At 47.6% G+C, this 22936-nt stretch overlaps 1 pseudogene; it reads right to left on the minus strand.

Moving 5' to 3' along the window:
- Positions 1–4274, minus strand: part of LOC119463591 (juvenile hormone acid O-methyltransferase-like) — a 40422-nt pseudogene extending 36148 nt beyond the window's left edge.
- Between the last annotated feature and the right edge of the window lie 18662 nt (positions 4275–22936).

Below are 22936 nucleotides of genomic sequence, written 5' to 3' on the forward strand. Positions count from 1 at the left end.
AAATTTTAGCATTACCTTCTTTCCAACCAGCACGTTTCTTTTTGTCTTTTGGGGACGCTAATGCGCCCTTCACCCTTGGTATCCCACTTTATCTCAATATGGACATGGTCGGTTCCTGGGTATCACCATTTTGCAGACCTTGCCAACCACGTGGCTACCTACCTCATGCACTTTGAAGTATGTAAGCACATATGCTGCTCTCCGTTCACGCCAAATCATGGCCGATGAAGGCCAGAAACATAATATGCCGATGGCTGCAGCAGTAAAAGATGAATGGGGAGCACCATTCACACTGCATGTAAACAGGGAGTCCATGTTGCTGTGCGGACTGCAAGAGCAGATGCTTACCTCGAGAGATTGTTGGCCAGTGCAACTGACCAAGTGACCACATCCGATAAACATAACACGGTGACCATGACCAAGTGAGACAGCAGCAAAATGAGATTCTGCATTCAATCACCCTATAAGTTTCAGACAATATACTATACACTGGCTAAGATCCACATGAGAACAGTGAATATTCAGGTACACGGGTCGCTTACGGCACATTCAGCCGTCCAACTTCAGGCACAGTGGTTGCCTCAGTCGCACACGGTGGCCTGGTAACGAGCGACAACCAGCAGTGCAAGCAGATTGAACAGTGTGTCCCACCTGGTTGCACCGACAGTCGCCGTTCAAGATGTGCAACTTGCATTGCGAAGCAATCGGCTGACGCAGGCATCTGCTACCGCACCCAACATAGCGAAATGGACTACTCGGCATTTTATCGTTACATCCTTTCCAACCTGCACGATTCTTTTTGTTCTTTCTGGGGCCGCTAATGTGTCGCTCCCCCTTGGAGCCGTACCTTCTCTCAATATGGACAAGGTCGGTTTTGTAGGCGTGAAGATTTTGCAGCCACTTTTGCAGGCATTTCTATCCACGTGGCTATCAACTTCATACATTTCGGACCATGTAAGCACGTATGCTAGTCTCCGTCCGCGCCAAATCAAGGCCGAGGAAGGCCGCAAGCACATTTTGACAACGGATGCAGCAGGAAAGGACAAACGGGTAGCACTAATCACGGTGCGTATAAACAGGGAGTCTATGTCATTGTGTGAACTGCAGGAGCAGATGCTTACCTCGAGAGACTGTTGCCCAGTGCAACTGACCAGACCACCACAACCTAGAAATGTAACACGGCAACCCTGACCAGGTGTGACAGCGTTGAAACGGGACTCTGCAGCCAAATCACTTCAGCCTACCTTTAACATAACGTTCAGACTATACACTATACATTCGCTAAGATCCACATGACAACAGTGAGCATTCACGCACATGGGTCGCTTACGCCACATTCACTCTCTCACTACAAGCATAGTGCTTGCCTTCGTCGTACGTGGTGGTCTGGTAACGAGCGACAACCAGTAGTGCAAGCAGACTGGACCGAGTCTTCCACCTGTTTGCACCGCCAGTCGTTGTTGAAGATGAACAACTTGCATTGCGATGCAATCGGGTGATGCAGGCACCTGCTGCCGCAGCCAACACAGCGACATCGACTACCCGGCATTTTAGCGTTAACTTCTTTTCAACCTGCACGTTTCTTTTCTTTCGAGGGCCGCTATTATGTGGCTCACACTTGGTGCCCCACTTTGTCTCAATATGGACAAGCAGGTTACGTGGGCATCACCTTCGGCTGCCACTTTTGTGATCATTTCCATCCATGTGGCTATCAACTTCTTCGAACTAGGTAAGCACGTATGCTAGTCTCTGTTCGCGCCAAATCACGGCCGAGGAAGGCCACAAGCACATTTTGCCCACGGCTGCAGCAGGAAAGGACGAATGGGTAGCACCAATCATGGTGCGTGTAAACAGAGAGTCTATGTCGCTGTGCGGACTGCAGGAGCAAGTGCTTACCTCGAGAGACTGCTTCCCAATGGAAGTGACCAGGACCCCACATGCGAGAAACGTAACATGGTGACCACGACCAAGTGGGATAGCAGCGAAAACACATTCTGCAATCAATCACTTCAGCGTCGCTTGCACAAAAATCAGGCTATCGAGCAAGAAGAGCAATCCTGAACGAGACTAGGAATTAAATGTCGGAATGACAAAGCTAGCTTGCATTCCAAAAAGAAGCCACCCTTCTCTGCAAGCACTGAAGGCCAAAAACATTAAGAAAAGTCAAATGCTACATAGCACACGGTGCAAAGGTTAATGCAAGGCACATGCCAATTGCCGCATCCGCTATTTCAGGAGAGGAATTCAACATGGCAACGTACAGTAGAAAATACTGCTACAGATATGTTTTGCTACTGGACAATGACGGGTATTAAGTATGAGCAAAGAATCGGTTGACCTTTATGTTTGGGTAAGGAAGAAGGATGATCTTTAACGAGAATGGGGAATGAAAAAGCTTGTATTCATACGTAGGTAGGTAGTAAAATTTATTGACCAGAGCATGTGTTCTAAATCAAGTGATGCATTGCAGTCTGCACACAGTGTGTTAGGATATTTGTCTGCCATGTAGAAATGTAGTCTTCTTGGTGTGGGATAATTGTTTGTTTGTTGTAGTCTTAAAGTAAGTGCCTGTGGCCTTTTAATGGGGGGTGTGGGGTGCTAAATTCTCTTCGGCTGAGATAGGAATGTTTTGTGAGCTCGTTGTATGTAGAGGGGGCATCCCTGTTATTTTGGAGATGGTTTGTACCCTCGAAGGTGGCGTCGCGGAGGGTCAGTTCTCGCGCGCTCTTATGAGCCATCTCGTTGAGATTAGGGGGGGGGGGGATGCTTCTCTATATTGCCTAGGTGTGCTGGGAACCAGCATAAGGAGTGGTAATAGATCTTGCTCTTGTTGATGATGTGTAATGCCTGTTGTGATATTGTACCTTTCTGAACAGCTCGGACTGCACTTCGTGAATCGCTATAAATATATGGTCTACTTCTATCAGCTAGGGAACGCAGCCCGCAATTCGCCTTCATATCGGCGCTGAAATTACGACCATCATGAAGACAGGCTGAATGGTAAATTAATCTTTAACGGATTCTTGGATTACTTACCATTCTTTGATTTAGCCACGCAGTATGTGCAACTGGTTATGTGGCATTCCTTGGCTAATTCTTGGGCATGACCCACTAAGAGTCTCTAAAGCACACCGATTGCTTAATAGAATGGTTCGCAGATTATTTGGTTTACTTGCTTTTATTTAGACATTCCGTATGTGTCACTGGGGTTGTACCCGCTCTTGCCCCATCCTCCACAATTCGTGTGTTGCGCTGTGACGAAAGAGGTACAGAATCCCTAAAGGATGCTTGACACCTGTCCAACTTCTCTTTGCCTACACCTGTTATCAACACTCTTCCCTTCGACAAGCATCATCACACATAGCCTTCGTCCTTGCGATATCACTGCGTATACGCGTCTCACATGGTGTATCCAGCTGCTTTGGAACTTGTATTTCGCCATAGCTTGTGAACGAAGGAGCGCTCAAACGGAAAAGTTGAATGAGAATAATCTTGGGACCTTCGTGGTGAACGAACGTAAGCAGTTTATGAGATTACACGGTACATGGGATCAAAAGGTAACCAAATTGTACCCGTCGCCTTTGGCTGCAAAGCACTTAAGTGACCCTTTTACGTATAAGCTTCGAATCAGATAGATTCCTACACGTGCGTTGAATGTGCATATTTTTTATCATTTCATTTGACGAGAAACGTCCTTAAGGTCAGTCATAGCTAAAACCGCCTCTATAAAAACCACGTTGTAGCATAATTATTGCCTATATCACTGCAACCACACCACCCATGCTCCTAACTTCGGCGTCGTTGTATAGAGGAAAGAAGCAATTACTCGACCATGCATTTGTCGAGAGCGCAGATGCCGCCGTTATGGCGCCCCGCATGACGCAATGAAAGCTGAATTTAACCTCGCGTCGGGCGTTCAGAGAAGCGCAGCTCGGCAGCACGTCTGTTCATCGGGGTATAAATGGTCGCCTTTGATAGCGCTCGCTATACCATAGCAGGTACAACTTAATAGACTCAAACTGGTGTTCATCAAAAGTTGTAAGACCTACTAATGTGCAATATGTTACAAAAATCTTGCGCTTCACCGGATTTTTTTTTTATTAACAAGGCTAAGGCACTTTATATTGCACTAAGGCACTTTATATTGAAGTATCAAGCCCTTAAGCTTACCTTAACTGCAATGAGACTGTCCGTCTATTCTTTCGATTGGGGAGGTGACGAAGCGGCAGCAGCAGTAGCTCGCAATGAAAACTTCGTTGGATGGTGGCAGCGATTGAAGCTACGTTGTCGCTCCGCTGAGAACCTTAATATAAGATACCTGTCGGCGCTCCCCTGACTGTCACGTGATATGAATTGTGCGTGGTGGCCCCTCCCCCATCTTCTTTCTTGCATTCATGGTGCGGCAGGGTGGCCTTCCTGATTGGTGCTCGCCTGCACTAGTCATTGCTGGGGCTGCGTTGTGGTGCAGCTGTGTTCTTGTATATGCGCTAGAAGGTGGCCGGTAAAAACTGGAAACAGATGTGGAAATGTTTCAATCATGTTACTATGAAAGGGCCCTGACGGGGAGGGTATTACATAGGGGGGGGGGGGGGAGGGGCGGGGGGGGATGCTCTCATTAATAAGCGCTGTACATGTTAGCAAGGGCAACACCAATACATAGAACAATAATAAAAGCAGCAATTAAAACATAAAACATAATACGAAATGTAAGGATGACCAAAAGAACAATCCACAAAATATTATTACACATTTCCATCAAAGTGAAGTAAATGTTAGAATTTTTTTGTGTCAGTTTCTGTGGCGATGTGTGATGGCAAATTGCTCCACTGAATGATCGTGCGAGGAATGAATAGTCGACATGAAAGGATGAATGGCACTTTACGTGTTTAACTTTAAAAGAATGAACATGGCGTGACTGAAACAAATTGCTGGGAAGGGATGGATGGTGATGAAGCTTATGGAAAAGTGTTAAACAATCAAGTTGACGGCGATACGATAGGTCTTCCAGTTCAGCACGTTTTTTTGTTTAGTTCTGAGAGGCTTGTGTAGGATGAGTAGTCTGAAAAAATGTGGCGCAAGAGCTGAAGAAACAGCGGGGCTGATCGGCACCTAGCGCTACCAAGTCATCCCCAGCATTTTCCGGGATTTATTGATTATTGATCGATTATCGATTACCTACTGACTGGCTATCGATTGGCCATCACAAGGTATTGGCCACATATTTGGGCTAGGCTAAGTACTACCTAGTCATCCCCAACATTTTCCGGAATTTATTGGTTATTGAACAATTATTGATTAGCTTTTGATCGGCTATTGATTGACTATCGCAAGGTATTGGCCAAGTACTTGGGCTAGGCTTAAACTTAAACCTTCGCTAGTTCGCAGGGGTATGTGCCATTTCCCTTGGAGCCTTTCTGCACTACCGCCAGGATCGGCCCACATTTTCTGTTCACTCTGCACGGACTAACGGTCGGCTTAAACAGCTCCGGTGTTAAAAAAATGTCACAGTTTCGCCCTAAGGGCGAAGCAATGAATGCGATAGCAACACAGCAATGTCATACGAAGTAAGGTGAGCGGCTTTGGTAGCAATATGAATTGTAGTAAACATGAGCTGATTAAGTAAGCAGGTGTGCAGCGGCGTAAGTAGACCGACATGAAGAGAGACTCGATGACCACGAGAAGGCGCGTGTGAAACGGTGGTGTTGATGAGAAGCGCTTCCCGTGGGCAGCGCGTGCGAAGGGACACACCTGTAGCGCTGCACTGCCGATCCGGGGAGCATTACATGTGTAGCGTGCGTTGGAAAATCTGGCCCGACTATTACTAACTGAATGAACAAGCGTGGTGTGAGCGCGCACAAACAAGCATGAATAGATCACACTGAATGACTGCAGACAACGACTGTCAAAACGCTGACAGCAAGCCCATACGCTGCAGCGGGCGAAGGTACGTGCGGTCTATCGCTTCAACAGACACTGAGCGGCGAATGCACAGTGCATAAAGGTGAGAGCCGTGTGGAGACAAGAGACGGTGCGGTCGAGCGACGAGCGCGGTTGTTGGCAGAGTAGAAGTGCCCCCCCCCCCGCTACCTCCAGCGCTGGCTTCCCGCTTCCTTGCTTACCCGTGGGAGAGATAACAGACTGTGCGGGCGAGCGACGAGCGCGGTTGTTGGCAGAGTAGAAGTGCCCCCCCCCCCCCGCTCCCTCCGGCGCTGGCTTTCCGCTTCCTTGCTTGCGCGTGGGAGATTGAGTGCGTTCGCTCTCCGTGATAGCGCGCGTCCCCGCACGCTTCCGCTCGGGCATACGGCGCGCGGCGAAGATTTTATCTATACGGAACCTCACGGCGACAGCGCCGACGATGGCGACGGCGACGCCGACGGCAGAAATCCGGTTGAAGTGTCCATATAATTGCTATCGCAATAAAATAAAACGAACAGCACGGCTCTGCAAGGGTTCTATGTTAGTGATAACGTAGGCTTGATTGGGCACCGAAATCGCCGCAGCATATTCAATTTTAGGACGAATTAGAGTAGCATAAACAAGCTTTTTGTAGCAAAAGCTACACTGGCCACATTTTCGTCGTTTCGCTGTGGCCGCTGGCCGCACCGCGAGCTGAGCCGTTGCCTAGCAACCGCCGCAGCTGGCAGCGTTGGCATCAGGCAGCAGCTGGCAGCTGGTGGCAGCTGGCAGCTGGCAACCGCCGCAGACGCCGCAAGCGGCATCTAACACGCGTCTTTCGCCGGGCGAACTGCTTCGCTGGGGAGGGTCCGGAATGCCATGCGCGCGAGGCTAGCGTCGAAGAGTGTGGAAGAACTAGCTGTTCGGCTCGCAAAACAGTTGGACTTGTCGGCTTATAGTTTATACCTGGCTTATATCGATGAGTGTATACCTAAGTATAATAATTGCAGCTAAATCAAAGGCTAACCAAGTGAAACCAAGACTTAACAAAGCTAAACCAAGCTTTCGCTTTGCATATCCAGGGTTAGCTGAGCTAAGCCGCAGCCATTTTTTTAACGTGGATAGGGCAATGTTTGAGGTTACGTTTAAGAAGAGCAAGTGAGCGGTTAGCAGACGCTAGGGGTGATGTCGAAATGGTGATGCCATGTTAAGCCACACTAAAGGTGCACCCCAAGTTGTTAGTTCTACAATATTGCTATTAAGATGCAAGTGGTTGGAATACGAGATGTACGACGAGTGATGCACAAATGTTTTGTTTTAGAAGCGTTTAAGGTTGTTAACCAGGATGAGCACCACCTGGCTTACTTCGTTGAGGTCAGTGTGTAGGGATTGGCGGTCAGTGTCATTGGCAATTGTCATTGTGGCAGTCAAACATATGTCGCAGCCGGCAGTACGGATTCGCAGTATTTCTCTACACAGGCTGCTTCTATTTTTTAGTTAAAAAAAGGTAGTGCTCTATAAAAGCAGCTCAGATGGTTTTCGCCCACAGCGGTTCTATGGGAGGTTCTATAGTTAAACACCGGAAATAAAGCAACGGTCAAACGCCAAACAAAAACTCAATGATAAGAATTATGGTACCTGAAACAGGCTATTTTTAACAATTCCGTAAAGCCTAATTTTGAACAGCCTGTATAAGAACTCTAACGGAATATTGTATGTGATTAAACACTCGAAAATTCCAACGGCCGCTTGGGGAAAATACTGCTGTCGCGTGGGCTGCGAGTGCGGCAGCCTATGCATTCATAGAAATTGGTCCTTGCACTGCAACATTGACTCCATTTCTGAGGTGCTTAATCCAATTTTTGTTCCTTTTTGTTTGCAGACACTTAGAATGCAGAATGAGTAGAAAAGCAGCTGGCAGCGTTGATGTCGGACCCGGCGAGTCAAGATGTCAGCAACCTGCACAGAAGACGGCAGTGGCGCGGTCACATGCCGCAAGATTAATTTCTTAAGATGAGAGTGGTTCCGGAGCAGACAATAGTGACTTTTTACAAGGCTCAGAGGAAACTTTTTCAACAGTGGCAAAAGTCAAGTGAGTAGACGTAGCACATAGACCGCAGAAGAAGAGTCGTATTGCCGTTCCTTAGTCTTGAAAAAAATCTAATCACCTCGGATATACTAATGTGAAACATTGTTTTGCTTTCCCTTAACGTCACCGTGGAAGAAAATTTTGAAGGCGTTGAAAGAAATGAGAGCAGAGCCCTCAACACATGCAGACTCATTGCATGTGTTGCAGAATTGTAACTACTCATTACTTTTTCTAATGACAAAGTGGAACCACCTTGTTTCACTCCTGATTTGCATTTGGGCTGACTTAGCAGCCAACAGCTACTGTCGCAGTTATGAAATACTAACTCAAAATTTATCGAGCAAGTCTTGTCGGTTTCCGTGCACATTGCTGAAGAAGTGTCCGAAGTCTTATTGCCGTTCCTTAGTCTTGAAGAAAGTTTAATAATATCTAATATACTAACATGAAACATTGTTTTGCTTTTCCTTAACAGCACTGCGAAATAAGGCTCTCATTGCCATTTCTGAGTGATCAAGAATATCTAATCATCTCTGATATACTAATGTGAAACATTGTTTTGCTTTCCTTAACGGCACCGCAGAAGAAGGCTCGTATTGCCGTTCCTTAGTCTAGTAGAAGATCTAATCACCTCGGATAACTAACGTGAAACATTGTTTTGGTTTTCCTTAATATCACTGGGGAAGAAAATTCTAAAGGCCAATATTGGAAGAGATAAGAGCAGAGCTCTCAGTGCATGGAGACATTTTAAAGAAGTTGGAAATGTCCTACTCACTCCAAACACATGCCCAGAGTCCCAGACCAGTTGAGCGAAGCGTCCTTGATGTACCACCATTGATATCCCTCGAAGGGGTTGCAGGAGATTGAGAGTGAACTCTCCACTTCGCCTGCGCAGGCTAAAAAATGCTGGCTTTCAAGGGCACTGATTAGTCTGATTGAATCACGTCGTAGTCGGGGTCTCCGGGTTAATTTTGGCAACACGACGTTCTTTAAGTTGCACCTAAATCTAAGTGAATGAGTGCTTCTGCTTTTCGCCCCCATCAACATGCGGCCACTGAAGCTGGGAATGAAACACGTGACCTCGCACTTAGCAGCGCAGCCACCATGGCGGGTGTACACACGCTACGGCCATGCCTCAAGAAGCAAAGTCCGCTCGCCACTTAATGGGCAAGAGGATAGAGCATAGCCTTTGTGTGCCAATTTGGCAGCTTTTGGAGTTAGCAGTACCACGTGGCTGCAATCTGCCCTTTTAGTGTCCTTACGAGTTCAACTTTTCCGCGTTCGAAGCTGCGCTGTGCTTGATGCATATTTTGAACGGTTTGCATAAAAATGTTCTAATTTTGACTAGTAAACAGCTACCTAAAGAAAAAAGCGGCGGATGAAATTTTTGTGTCGGTCCTTTAAATGTGCGGCACGTTGCTCGTGTTTATCACATCTGCTCTGCTAATTTCATACGCATTACATCAGATATGCTATGCATTCGCGCAAAACATATTAGCGATGAATGGTTCATATTAATGTTGATCTGAGTGTAGCATTTGCACTGTCTTTTTTCAAGCCCTCGGAGTGCACCGGAGCATGCCAGCTGTGCCGGGTAGTGTACAGAATCCATCGGTTCTGTAGCAATGCTTTCAGAAACAATAAAGTTGATTTTTTCCATGCACGTACTTGTGAAATTAATAGTGCATACTGATTACAGGTTACATTTTCCCCCGCTCTTGTGTAATGGAATAGCATGCTGCAAGAACCACTGAATGCGGGTATACTTCAAGATTCAAAATGTGGACCAGCTGTATATGGGATGCAGTGCACGTGCAGATGTTCCCCTAACGTTGCAATGGTGATAAAGTAACATTGTGAAATGTCAAGATAACATTGTTAAAACACATAAGCAATGTTGCTAAAACATTACTGTAATGATTTTACAATGCTGTACGCTAACCTTGCTAGAATGTGATTCAGAGAGGATATCATCCACGTTGTTCAAACGTTGAAAAAAACAAGTGCTGCATTGTAGCAGCAATATTTCGTGCTACCAGGATAGGCGATGTTGTAGCTCACCTAACAAGCTTTTATAACATTTTATGCTGCTGCTGGTGTGAATTTTCGGCAGCGGCGAAATCGTGTTTCTGCCGAAAATTTACCACCACCAGCACAGTAAAAATACACTTGGTTACTTCAACATTACCAGGTGGCTGCACCGTGCCGGCCATTCGCGTTTGCGCCTCCGCTCATCCGGTAAGCAGCCAGTTATTTTTGTGCTTCAATGCATAAAACGACATTTTGTTAAGAAAGTAACTGGAACGATGGATGCATTACTCCGCAAGGTTCGGTAATTATTATCTCGAAGCTGGTGTCAGCCTGAGAATTCGTTCCAATTGGATCCGCCTTGCGAACTCCCCGGCTACAATTTGTAAAGTGCAATATGGGCCATAAGGTAATTCGTTAAAAACTTAATTAGTGAAATTTTGTTCATAAGTCGGTTATGCATTTGAATTTTTTGTGAAGTTATGTCCACCTCTTCGAGTAGACCAGCTCATGAACTAGAATTGTGCTTTCTGCGACAGGCAATATTTAAAATTTTTTGAAAGTGTTCGCTGAAACACCCTGTATCTCGAGAATATATTTACATGTATATATACGAAGTTCGTATGTGCGGCGAATACTAGTGCCAGCAAACGAAATGGTATACCCCGTATATGCTGACCGACAAACTAGGATACGTACAGGTGTACCTCGGTTTTGTGTAATAAAAAATTAAGTTGCTGCATAAAGCGTGAACGTATAATGTAGGCTCATAGGTATCTCAAGAGCAGAGGGATTTCCTAATTAAAAAGCGCATTTATTTACTAGATTTTTTATTTGCTAGATTTTTATTTAACCATTTGGTGTGTGCTAATGACCCATTCTAGGTCAATCCTTGAGAATGAGTACGTGCTATGCTGTGGCACAAGTGCTACAGACTTATTAAATGTATTTCCCTGTGCATAAACATCTCATTACTATTCTTCCTTAGACTAAGGTTATACACCGCCTTTATTCTAGTGACATCGGCATTTTAGAAACTGTTCCCACCTGGTTAGTCTTTCTTATTCGGCATATCTTGTGCGCAGTTTAGTGCGTAAACATGCATAAAACGGCAAAAATTGCACGGGATTAGAGATGTCACCTTTATGGTGGACCAACATTATCAATTTATCAGGTTGCACACTGCATAAAATGAAAGCATGCACAAGTGTACCTATTGCCGTTTGTAAGTATTTAAAATACCACTTCTCTAAGGCTTCACTTCACGTATATTACAAGATGTGCGTTAATCTTCATAATTTTTTTTCATATATGTCTTAATCGCAACTAATAAATAGAAATCTGCTATCAGATATCTGTGAATATGTACACAACGCAGCAACTAATGTACGAGTCTTCGCCCCAGTAGCTTATGTGAAGTATTGAAATGAAAAGGCTAAATTCGTACAAATTTTCCTACATCCAATGACTTATCCGCTCCATGCGTATGATCACACATAAATTTAAGCTTATACTGGTGCAAAACAACATACCGATCGCCTGTGTGTGTGTGTGTGTGTGTGTGCGTGTGTGTGTGCTGGTCACCTGCACTCACCCTCTCTTCTTACTTTTTAGGGGCGAAGCTCCTTATAGCGGCACCCGTTCGTCCCCGTCGTAGTAGGTAGCCACGTCTAGTTTTATGAATTGCTCAATAGATGGCGTTGTGTGTCCGTATATGTATGTTTACCCATATATACATATATATGTATACGTATAGTATAACCGGAAGCCGACTTCCGCTTCCGGTTCCACTTCCGGTTCCGGTTCCGGAAGCCAGCTTCCGAAGAAAGCTTCCGGCGTTTTATGAAAAAAAAATTCCGAAAGTTGTGTCCGTAGCGCGGAATCGAACCAGGGACCCCTCGCTTCCGAACGCGCGGCGCTAACCACTACGCCACGAAGCGCACATCGACACACGCACCACGATGGCAATAAATACCCAACATTAACGAAAGGCCGCGTTTCTAGCGCGTTTCTAACGCGTTTGTGCTAGCGCGTTACGGCACGTGTAAGAAGCTGGTGTAAGACGCTGTGGCCTCTCCGCCTTACCTTCAACGCGTTTCGAACGCGCTGCCCAAGGCGGTGGCAAGTCAAGTTCAAGTCGAGGAGCGTTTATGAATACGGGGGGTATACTCTCTCATCAGTCATGTGATGGCGTCGGCAAACGCGGTGCACGTTCCGGCATGTGTAAATGGCTGCGTAAGACGCTGTGGCCGCTCCCCCTTACTATAGAGTACTGCACGTTTCTAACGCGTTTGTGCTAGCGTCCCCTTAAGCGGGAGATCCGATGATTCCCTCGGGAGCTTTGCCCACTCATCATCATTCACCCCGTGGATATGCTGTGATTTTTTTACTTGAATTCAACAAAATGCTTCGCACCCTCGATTTGAATCTCTGAAATGCCAATTGAAGAGTTATGGTTGCACAAAACTCGCAACTAGATATAGCCACGGGAAAAGGTCGGGGGTTCAACGGTGCCTCATCTCCGGGAGTTGCAATAATTGTTTAGTTTTCCTGGGAAGGGAGTGTCCAGAGGGGTGCGGCGATGAATTGCGGTGGGGCAGAGGTGACCGGGACCCATACAACCACCCAGCTAGCACAAAAGCGATAGAAAACTGCTTCCATACCGATTCGCCAAGACTAAATGTCTCCCTCGTCTCCCTTTCCTTCCCTCTCCCTATGCCCCTGCGGCGTTTCGCCGGCCGGCGGCATGCAGGTTTGCGCTTGTGCAATACACGAAACACATACAGCAATAACATTTTTTATTGCAAAAAGTAAACACGACTAGGCAAGCTAGCAATCAACATTAAATATGAGTGCCTCCGGGTAACGTCCATTATAGGTATCGACCTTGATAAACCTGGTTTCGAACAGGCTGCTGGGCTGTAGCTCCTTAATTCGGCAGGTCTTCTTACTGCAAAAACATTAGGCATGTGTAAAACGTATATTAATTGAAGCACACTTTTCTTAGTGAACGTATAGTTTTTCAATGCATTGGCAATAAGCACTGCAATATATCTTGGCAATGGGCAGCACTACAATATATTGGTCCAAGCACACAGTTTTCGAGCATTCCACCTTTATTAACATGGTTCTAACATTAACCTATCACAAGTGAAATTCCCTTCTGTTGCCTTGAAGACATACTTTACATCTAACTGAAGGTTTTGCATGTACAATCGCCAACCAGTGTAAGTGTCGGCTATTTTGCTAGCTTTCAGGAGGCTGTTGTCTTGACTAGTTGGCGACTGGTAGATGACAGCAGCCTCCTAAACACGTGCGAAGTAGGTGCCAATTAGCATTCAAAGAAAGGAATAGATAATGCATTTCTGATAATGTTGTACGAGAAAAGAGGTAAGTGTGCACATGGCTCTGCAAAGGCACAGCTTCAGTGTGACAGCATTGTTACACCACCGCAATTTTATTTGCCACAGATTACATAGCCAACTCAGAAATGGCGCAGGCTTGAGCATATACCTAAACACCAGTCTATCAAACACATCGCATACTTCAAATTGAGCAAATATATTGCGATTCCTTAAAAAATAAAAGACAGCAGACGAGTGCAACCTTAAGTAACAGCGACTATTTGCAGAACGGCTGCTTGAAGCATATACAGTAAGAACTTCAGTTGCTGTAATTAAACCATTAAAATGTTGCACGCCTATGACTTGCCTGTTTGAAAACCTCCCCACAATAACATTGCCAAGCACTTGTAAAGAATTTTTTTTACAAAAACAGTGAGTCATCCACACACAAGGTGGGAACATAAGCCGTAATTTTCCACCCAGTTTCACTAACTTTGACCTTGGTGACATAATTATAGTTACGCAATGGGTTAAAGGTTAAGCTCGTGCAGTTTATATATCAATTATGATCTAGAGTGCTTGCATATGCAATTTATTGCTTACACCGAAATGAGCCCACACATTAAATAAAACCCACACATGGCGCGCGGCGACGATTTCATCGCCGTTGCACTTTATACGGATTATCACGGCGACGACGACGGCGGCAAAAATGCGCTTGGAGTGCCCATATAATTTCTATCGCAATAAAAGAAAAAGAACCGCGGCGTCAATTTCTCTCTCTTAAATGGCATGGTCACCGTTACGTCGTCGCGCCGTAACACGCGTGTTCGAGTCGATGTCTCAACGCTGCGGCTGCGACGCAGAGGAGCTACGACGGAGGCCCAGTCCCGCCAACGAAACTGCTCACAACCGGCCAACGCTCGCTTCAACGGCAGGAAAAGAAAGGGAGAGGGTTAAGCTGGCGCCGGGCCGGCGGCGGGCGCGCACGGAGACAGTCGAAGGTGGGGGAGCACGGTGGAAGGGGAGCTACGAGGGAGTTGAGAGGGAGAGTGAGGGGAGCCACCGAAGCGACGGAGTCACCTCTGCTCAGCCAAATCCGCTTCCCTGACGCCCTCCTCCCTCACCTTTGACGTGTCCGCGCGCGCCCGGCGCCGCCGTGCTGGCGCCGCCCGCTCCCTACATCATCGTTTTCTGCGAGCGCGTTGCTCGACGTGGGCAGTCTCGTGGCCCCTACTCGCCATCTGCTTGCGCGCCGTGATATCTAACGACTCCATTCGTACGTCGTGCTGTGGTCCACGAATACTTCAGAAATAAGTCTTTCCTTTAATTAGAACAAACTTTCGGGCTCCTTCGAGTTCGAATTATCGAGATACGACTGTATATGTATCACGCTGAAAATTTAATTCGTACGACTTTAATATGAAATAACAGTTACCTGGGTTCTTGGAGTTCAGGAGTTTCGTGGTGGCCCTTTGGGCGGCGGCGTTTTCGTCTGCCCATTTGGCACCTGTAGAGGGTACATGATCGGTGTCTTCACCCTCACGCGCCTTCTCTCTTGCACGTAGGTATGTGCCTGCATAGTAAGTTACAAAAAAAACTCTTTATTGTTATGCTGATAAACTCGGAGTATCTATGTTTATAATGTAACAGCAGTGCCTATTACAACTGTATATTGGAATTTTTCTTTTTTTAACAGAATTTTGTTACTGCACAGACTTGCAAAAAGAAAACGCCAGTGCGACCTCAAAATTTATTTGTTGCATGACTGAAGCCAAAAAATGTTAGGTATCCTAAAAAAGATGCTGTAAATAGCTACACTGTCGGATTATGTTACAAAAAACAAGGCAACAGTGCACTACATGCAGGGTGTTTCATTTAACTTTAGCCAAACTTTAAAAATATGCAAGTGCCACGTACCAGGACAGAACCAAGGTAATGTTGGAGATACTCAGATTATTTTTGCATTCCGCCTAGTTAGATAATTAGTTCTAATTAATTAATTAACTTCTCAATTACTATAGTTAGATCAAAAGTGTCAATGAGAAGATTGTAAAGCAACATGAGAAACCCCTGATACCGCTTTCTGTTTCTCAATATGAGCTACATAAAGTGTTTTTACAAGTGTGAAAGGTGCCTGCCAATACACGCAAACTGCCTCGAGCGGCCAATCGTTCGGCAGTTTTGCGTGTATTCGCGGGCACCTTTCACGCTCGGAAAAACACACGAGTGATCTCGCACAAGAGCGTTGACGGAAGAATGCTGTGGCTACGCGAAGATCGTAGCACGTCTAATCATTCTGCGCCAAACGGGAATGTCATCGTCTTCCTAACGATCAATGGTCAACGAAACGTCGCAGAGGTAATTTTAGACAGCTTTGGCAAACCTGAATACGCATACAATAAAAGAAACGTACGCAGACGTAAACATGCCTCTTAAACAATATTAGAGATTGCAGTTAAAATCAAGGCGCTTTCATTGAAAAACTTCATTACCGCCTAAAACTTCCACCTAAAACTCCCGCCTGAAAACCGTAAATAATTAAACACGACAGGTGTCAAAGTGGCCGTGACTACTTACGTGAGCAAAGAAGATGTGGAAGGCAGTCTGGCGCTCCGCAGTTCATGAACGAATACGCGTCAGGAACTTAACGGCTGGTCCTGACAAAATAACGGTCAATGTAACGGCGGGTTCAAAAGTTACGCAATCTGGAGGGAAGCTGCGCGGAGAGCGCAGTCCGCTTGGCTGCTCAGACTGCGTCGGCGCAAGCGATGACGCCGATGAGCCGTCGCGCCACTCCTCGCTTTGTCAGGTAGCCGCTATGACACGTCACGGCGCTGCATCCTCTTGTGACACACGCTGCTGCAATGCAGAAAAATACTCAGTGTGGCTTCGTACTCGGTACCTGAAGCACAGAAATGCTAGCTAATTTAACTAAGAAAATACAAAATGCGGCTGCTACCATAATACTAGCGCCACCTTACAGATAATTTGAAATAACAAAAGTCAACTTTTTAATGCCTCATTCTTGGCACTTTGCGGTAGGTAGGTAGGTTCCTAACTGGCTTTATAATACAAACAAGTGATGTGCAACCTATAATAGAATCGAACTTCTGCCGTGGGTCACAGCAGCCGGTTCTCTAGCAACTAGACTACGGTGTCTTTTCTTCCTTTCGGTCAAAGTAAAACAGGTTAACCAAACAGACAAAACGAAAACTGCGACAAACAATATGAAAACATTTTACAGTTTGAACCGTCAGTCCAACTTGGCTGACATTGTCATTTAACATTCTCTGAGCGTTGTCAAGGGATCTACCCTCGACAGCCACTCAGGAACACAGCAATCATGCGTTCTAAATTTTCCTTCACAGAAAAATGGCAATATTCGCCAGGAGGGACAGATCGCGTTGAAGTGTATCGAGGACTGTTCAACAATGTCCTCGCGTCGATGACAAAATCAACGTCGAAAGTGGTGCTTAGTTTCCGGAGAAGTTCAGAAACTGGGACAAGCGGAATTCGGTGACTTGTAACCCATCATAGCCATCCTTGAAATTCCACACATTTACGTGGACAAAGACTTGCCTGATTTCTGCAGATGATGATGCATAGTCCGAAGAACCTCCATTTTCGATGCCCGCGCTCATAGGAGGGTCGTTTTGTGGAACAAAATATTATCTAGAAATGTCTTGCGTGTGTGCTTCTGCATTTTCTCCTTCAAGGCAAGGTCACTTTCGTGAAAACTGTCCTTCGGATTGAGCATCCTCATGTGGCGAGGATACTTCACTAGAAGCATGGTTACTACTTTCATTAACCTACCATGATACTTATTGGACGGTACTCGTGGCAACAGGACTGGCAGATATCGGTTCGTCATTAACTCTACGCCTCTTCTGACGGTCTGAAAGGTCAGCGTAACTTTTCTTCTTTATTGTGGACTTCATTATGAGCATAAAGAGCAAGCAGCTGCCCCTTCAGTGCTCACTCACCACAATGCAAACACCCGCGCCAGGGTTGATTGCACTCTCTTCTAACAGGGCGAAGCAAAAACAAAAACCAATGTCCGTTTTCCCGCCAAAAGCGGAAGAAAACAACAACAAAAAAATCAATAATTGTAGGCCGCTAGAACAAGCGATTTTAAACGTCTTCTAAATCCGCCTTATAGAAAGATTTTTCCATCCCAATTGAATCCTTCTCGATGTTGACTTCTTCAATCTAGATTTTTGACGGTCAAGGCGAAATATCCATGAATAAGAATGATTATATCTCTTTTGTGCTAGCTGGGCACTTATGTCCCATAGAGTTCCATAGGACATCATTTTTTAGACAATGCATGCGCACATCCGATATATATTGCGACGAGGTTTATTGTCGTCGATAATGTAGCAAGAACGCTACGTAAAGGTAGGCACTGCAAGGGATTTCGTAGCACGGGGCTCACTCGCGATCACGGCACGATACTTCGTCTTTCCTCTTCAGTCGGCACATACACAGGGGCGGGTCTCTGCTTCATTACAATGCCCCGCTGGAGCGAAGCATAGCCATCCTGGCGACTCAGGGCGCAGAGAAGATGAGTGGTTCGTATACGGTTTCAGGTGGTTGACATGTACTGTCTCTCGCCCACGACGACGCAGGTCTGGTGACACTGTGAGCGGCTCAACAATGTAGTTGACCGTGAAGTGGCATCGATGATACGGTACGACCGTGATAACGCGCCACGAGGTTTGGAAGAGAGGCCAGGAATGTGGGTGGTATCCAAAGCCAGACAAGTGGGTGGTTTTGGTGAGTATGGTCATGTCGTGTCTTTTGACGTTCTTGAGTCTCGCTAGTGAGGGACGTGCCAGCTGACGGCAATTCTCAGCATACTTGGCGACTTCGGAAAGCGGAGTGTACTCGCGGCGTCAGGTTGGTAGCTGCAGTATGGTGTCCAAAAGGCATGAAGGCTCACGGCCATACACAAGGAAAAAGGGGGAAAGCCGGTAGTCGCTTGCGTCGCGGTGTTGTATGCGAACGTGACAAAGGGGGAGTACGGGGTCCAGTTGGAGTGGTCGGATGAAATATACTCCGCAACATGTCGCCAAGTGTGCGATTGAACCGCTCCGGTCAGGCCGTTGGTTCGGGGATGGGTATGCAGTCGATTTTCGGTGGATGATCCTGCACTCAGCGAGGAGGGCTTCGGACACCCCTCCGACAAGAAGACACGGCCCCTATTACTCAGTAGTTCTCGGGGAGCACCGTGGCGAAGAACAAAAATGCGAAGGATGAAAACCCAACTCACGGGCGGTCGCTGCCGGCAGAGCTGCAGTCTCAGCGTAGCGGTGAGATGATCTACGCCGACAATAATCCACTGATTTCCACTCCCGCTGCATGGAAGCGGGCCGTAGAGGTCGATGCCGACGCGGTCGAACGGACGCGCGGGGCATGGTAGCGACTGCAACGGTCTGTGAAGGCGGTGTGTAGGTGTCTTGCCTGTTGGCAAGTATTACAAGCCTGAATGTACTTTTGCGCAAAGTTTGTACATGCCTCGCCATAATAGCGCTGACGCAACCTTGTGTAAGTTTTGAGGACGCTCGGCATGAGCGCTTAGGGGATCGGCGTGAAAAGACGCGCGATGTCAGAGCGCATATGACGAGGTATAGCAAGGAGCCATTTCCGACCGTCGGGCATATAGTTGCGGCGATAAGAATGTTGTCTCGCACGGAAAAGTGGGTTGCTTGGAGACGCAGTGCTCGTGTCGAAGGGACATCAGACGGAGCGGCAAGGTAGTCAAGCACACATTGCAAGTGGTTGGGTCCTTGCGTTGCTCGTGAGCATGTCGTTGAGGTCAACGGGTGACCGGGTGGACGTGGAGTCTGACAAAGACGACACGTCAGGCGTCAGTGGGGAGCGGGGAGAGCGCATCAGCGTCGGAGTGCTTGCGACCGCAGCGTTACATCATCAACTTACATGACGCGGATGTCGTACTGTTGCAAGCGAAGCGCCCAACGTCTCCTAAGCGTCCCGAGGGTCTTCAAGGAAGAAGCCAACAAAGGGCATGGTGGTCCGTAACTACCGCGAAAGAACGGCCGTAAAGGTATGGGCGAAACTTGCTTGGTGCCCAGATGATCGCTAGGCACTTCTTCTCTGTAACTGAGTAATTTACTACTGCTTTCTTTAGAGTACGGCTCGCATAAGCGACGAGGTATTCATTATAGCCAGCTTTCCGTTGCGCTAAGACCGCACCAAGGCCAACTCCGCTGGCGTCAGTGTGAACTTCCGTAGGAGCAGCAGGGTCGTAGAGGCGAAGAATCGGTGGTGAGGTCAACAAGTGGCGCATCTGCTGAAATGCCTCATCACATTCAGGTGACCACGCTGCTATGCCGTTACTGGCGGAAAGTAAGCTTGTCAAGGGCGCCATGATGGATGCGAAGTTGCGTACGAAGCGACGAAAATAGGAACATAAACCAATAAAACTTCTGAGGCTTTTGATAGACGTGGGCGTCGGGAAGTCTGCAACGACGCGGAGCTTGTCTGGGTCCGGGAGGACGCCGTCTTTGGAGACTACGTGACCCAAGATGGTTAACTTGCTTGCAGCAAAACGGCACTTTTTGAGGTTGAGCTGTAGGCCGGCAGAGGCCAGACAGGTCAGAATGTCATGCAGGCGAGCGAGGTGTGTCGGGAAATCGGTTGAGAAGACGGACGACGATGTCGTCGAGGTAACATAGACATGTCTTCCACTTGTAGCCGCGAAGGATGGTATCGATCATACGCTCAAAGGTAGCAGGCGTGTTGCACAGTCCGAAGGGCATGACGTTAAACTCGTAGAGGGAGGCCATCGGGTGTAACGAATGCGGTTTTCGGACGGTCAGGTTCGGCCATTGGAACTTGCCAGTACCCGGAGCGCAGATCCAAGATATTCTGCGCCTTGCAAGCAGTCGAGAGCGTCATCGATTCGAGGCAGTGGATAAACGTATTTTCTTGTTATCTTGTTTAGGCGTCTGTAGTCGACACAAAAACGAATGGAGCCATCTTTTTTCCTTACCAATACAACAGTGAAGACCAAGGACTTTGAGAAGCACGGATGACTTCACGTTTGAGCATGTCGTCCACTTGCTCCGTGATGACTCGTCGCTCTTTGGTCGATACACGATACGGGCGCTGTCGCAAGGGGAGTGGGAACCGGTGTCGATGGTGTGAGAAACACCGGTGGCACGGCCCAATGACGTCTGATGGCATTCGAAGAAGAAAGAAACTTGTGAAGGATAGCGAGAAGTTGGCGGCGATGAGATGGGGAAAGAGCAGGGTCGATGGCGTTGTCAAAACACACTGAAGACGATGAGTCTGAGATAGAAGCGATGGCGTCAACGTAACAACGGTGGGAGTCGGTAGGAACATCGAGATCGTCAACGTAGTCGACCGCCTGCAAGTATCCTAGGGTCTCTCTACGCAGTAGGTTGATCGGGTACTGGTAGTAGTTGGTGACCAGCATAACAGTTGACCCAGATGTTATAGTGAGCGCGGCAAACAGAAGAACGGCCCTTGCGCTGAGCAAACACATCGAACGGCGTGAACACTACAGTGGCGTTGGAGTCGCAGCAGACGACAGGACAACAGCCATCGACGACTCAGGGGGTATGGTTGTGTCGGCATGAACAATGAGTTTATCGGCAACGTGAGGAGAGCCGGTCAGCAATGATTCACTTAGCGGTAAAAGCTACACTTCGGTACGCGAACAGTCAATGACAGCATGATGACGCGACAGAAAATCCCAACCAAGGATGAGGTCGTGAGAGCACGATAGTAGCACGAAACACTCAATTATGTATAGAACTTCGTTGATGACGACACGGGTCGTGCCCACAGCTGAAAGGTGAATTCGCTGCGCGCTGGCAGTGGCGAGCACAAGGCCAGAGGGAGCTGTAGTCACTTTTCGGAGTTTGCGACGAAGGTTCTCATGAATGACGGAAACGGCGGCTCCGGTATCGACTAGCGCAACTGCGGGTACTCCCTCTACAAAAACGGTAATAACATTTTGCGGCGAAGAGGAGGTCTTGAGACGTCGACGTATTTGCAGTTCTTGTCTCAGGAACTGCACCACTCAGTTTCCCGCTTCAGTGGGAGCTCGACGACGCAGGGGTGAAATTGAACGCCGACGAGGGGAAGGGGAACGACGAGTTTCTGATCGGCGATCGGTTTCAAGACGTCTCGGTGAAAACGGAGACGCGGCGGCGTATTGTGGTGCGTAGGTGGGCGTTTGAAAGGTGGTAGGCGTTGTTGAAGTGCGGCGGCGACAGAAGCGCGCCACATGGCCAGCAATGCCGCAGGCGAAGCAGATAGGCCGGTTGTCTTGAGTACGCCACGTCGCGGTTGGACGAAAAAACTGCGGTGACTTGGGCAACAGGAATGAAGCCGGATGCATGGGCGATGAAAAGGAAGCTGGCGGCGGAGGAGGCCGTGCAACCACGGCTACGTAACTGAACGGTAGCGACGTAGGGTGATTGGGAAAGTAGGTATAGGGCAGCGGCACACTCATAGGATTAGGTGGAAGGTTGTAGGAGCTGCAGGAAGCGCTTCCGATATCTGATTCCGGATGGCTTGCTGTAGCGTTGGACTCAAAGCTGCCGAAGGTGCGTCGCTATGAGGCAGCAGCGACAGCTGCCTGGCCACCTCTTCACGAATAAAGCTTTTATATGTTGCGACAGGGTCGAGTTGGGCACAAGGTCCGCAGAAATGGCAATGCTCGAGACGGAATCGGCATGCTGAATGTTCTGGCGGGCGATGAACGTTGGCGGCGCAGCTCTTTAAAGCTCTGACATAGGTTAGTAAGGATGGATACGCTCGATGGGTTTTGCCTGCAGCATCTGGAATGCGCCGTCCTCTATGCCCTTGAGGATATGCTTGATCTGTCATCCTCTGACATGGTGGGATATACCCGCTTGCACAAATCGAGAACATCCTCGATGTAGGTGAATGTCTCTCCAGGCTGCTGTGCGCGCTGGCGCAGACGCTGTTCAGCGCGTAGCTTACGCACAGCGGGGCGATCAAAGACTTCGGCAAAAAGGGTCTTAAATGCTGATCAGCTTGAAAAGTCTGATTCGTGGTTGAAGAACCACAGTTTGGTTACGTCGGCGAGGTAGAAAGACACGTAGGGAGCTTAGACTGGTCGTCCATTTGTTATGTAACACGTTCGTACGATGAGAGCCAGTCTTCCACGTCGTGTTCGGCGGTACCACTGATAATGGGTGGGTCGCGATGAAGAGGGACGCCGGCGCAGACGACAGTGGCAGCCGGTGGTGCAGGCAACGAAGTGGCTGGATCAGGCATAGTGCTGGGCGACAGTGTGGTGTTGGCAGGGTTCGAGTGCGGAGCTCCAGGACGAGGTGAAAGATCTCAGCAACCTCCACCAAATGCGACGAGTTTATTGTCGTCGATAACGTAGCAAGAACGCTACGTAAAGGTAGGCACTGCAAGGGCTTTCGTAGCACGGGGCTCACTCGCGATCACGGCACGATACTTCGTCTTCCTCTTCAGTCGGCACATACACAGGGGCGGCCTCTCTCATTCAATATATTATATATTATATATTATATATAATTGCCACACCTTG

This window comes from Dermacentor silvarum, chromosome 9 (genome assembly GCF_013339745.2).
Source record: "Dermacentor silvarum isolate Dsil-2018 chromosome 9, BIME_Dsil_1.4, whole genome shotgun sequence".
Lineage (NCBI taxonomy): Eukaryota > Metazoa > Arthropoda > Arachnida > Ixodida > Ixodidae > Dermacentor > Dermacentor silvarum.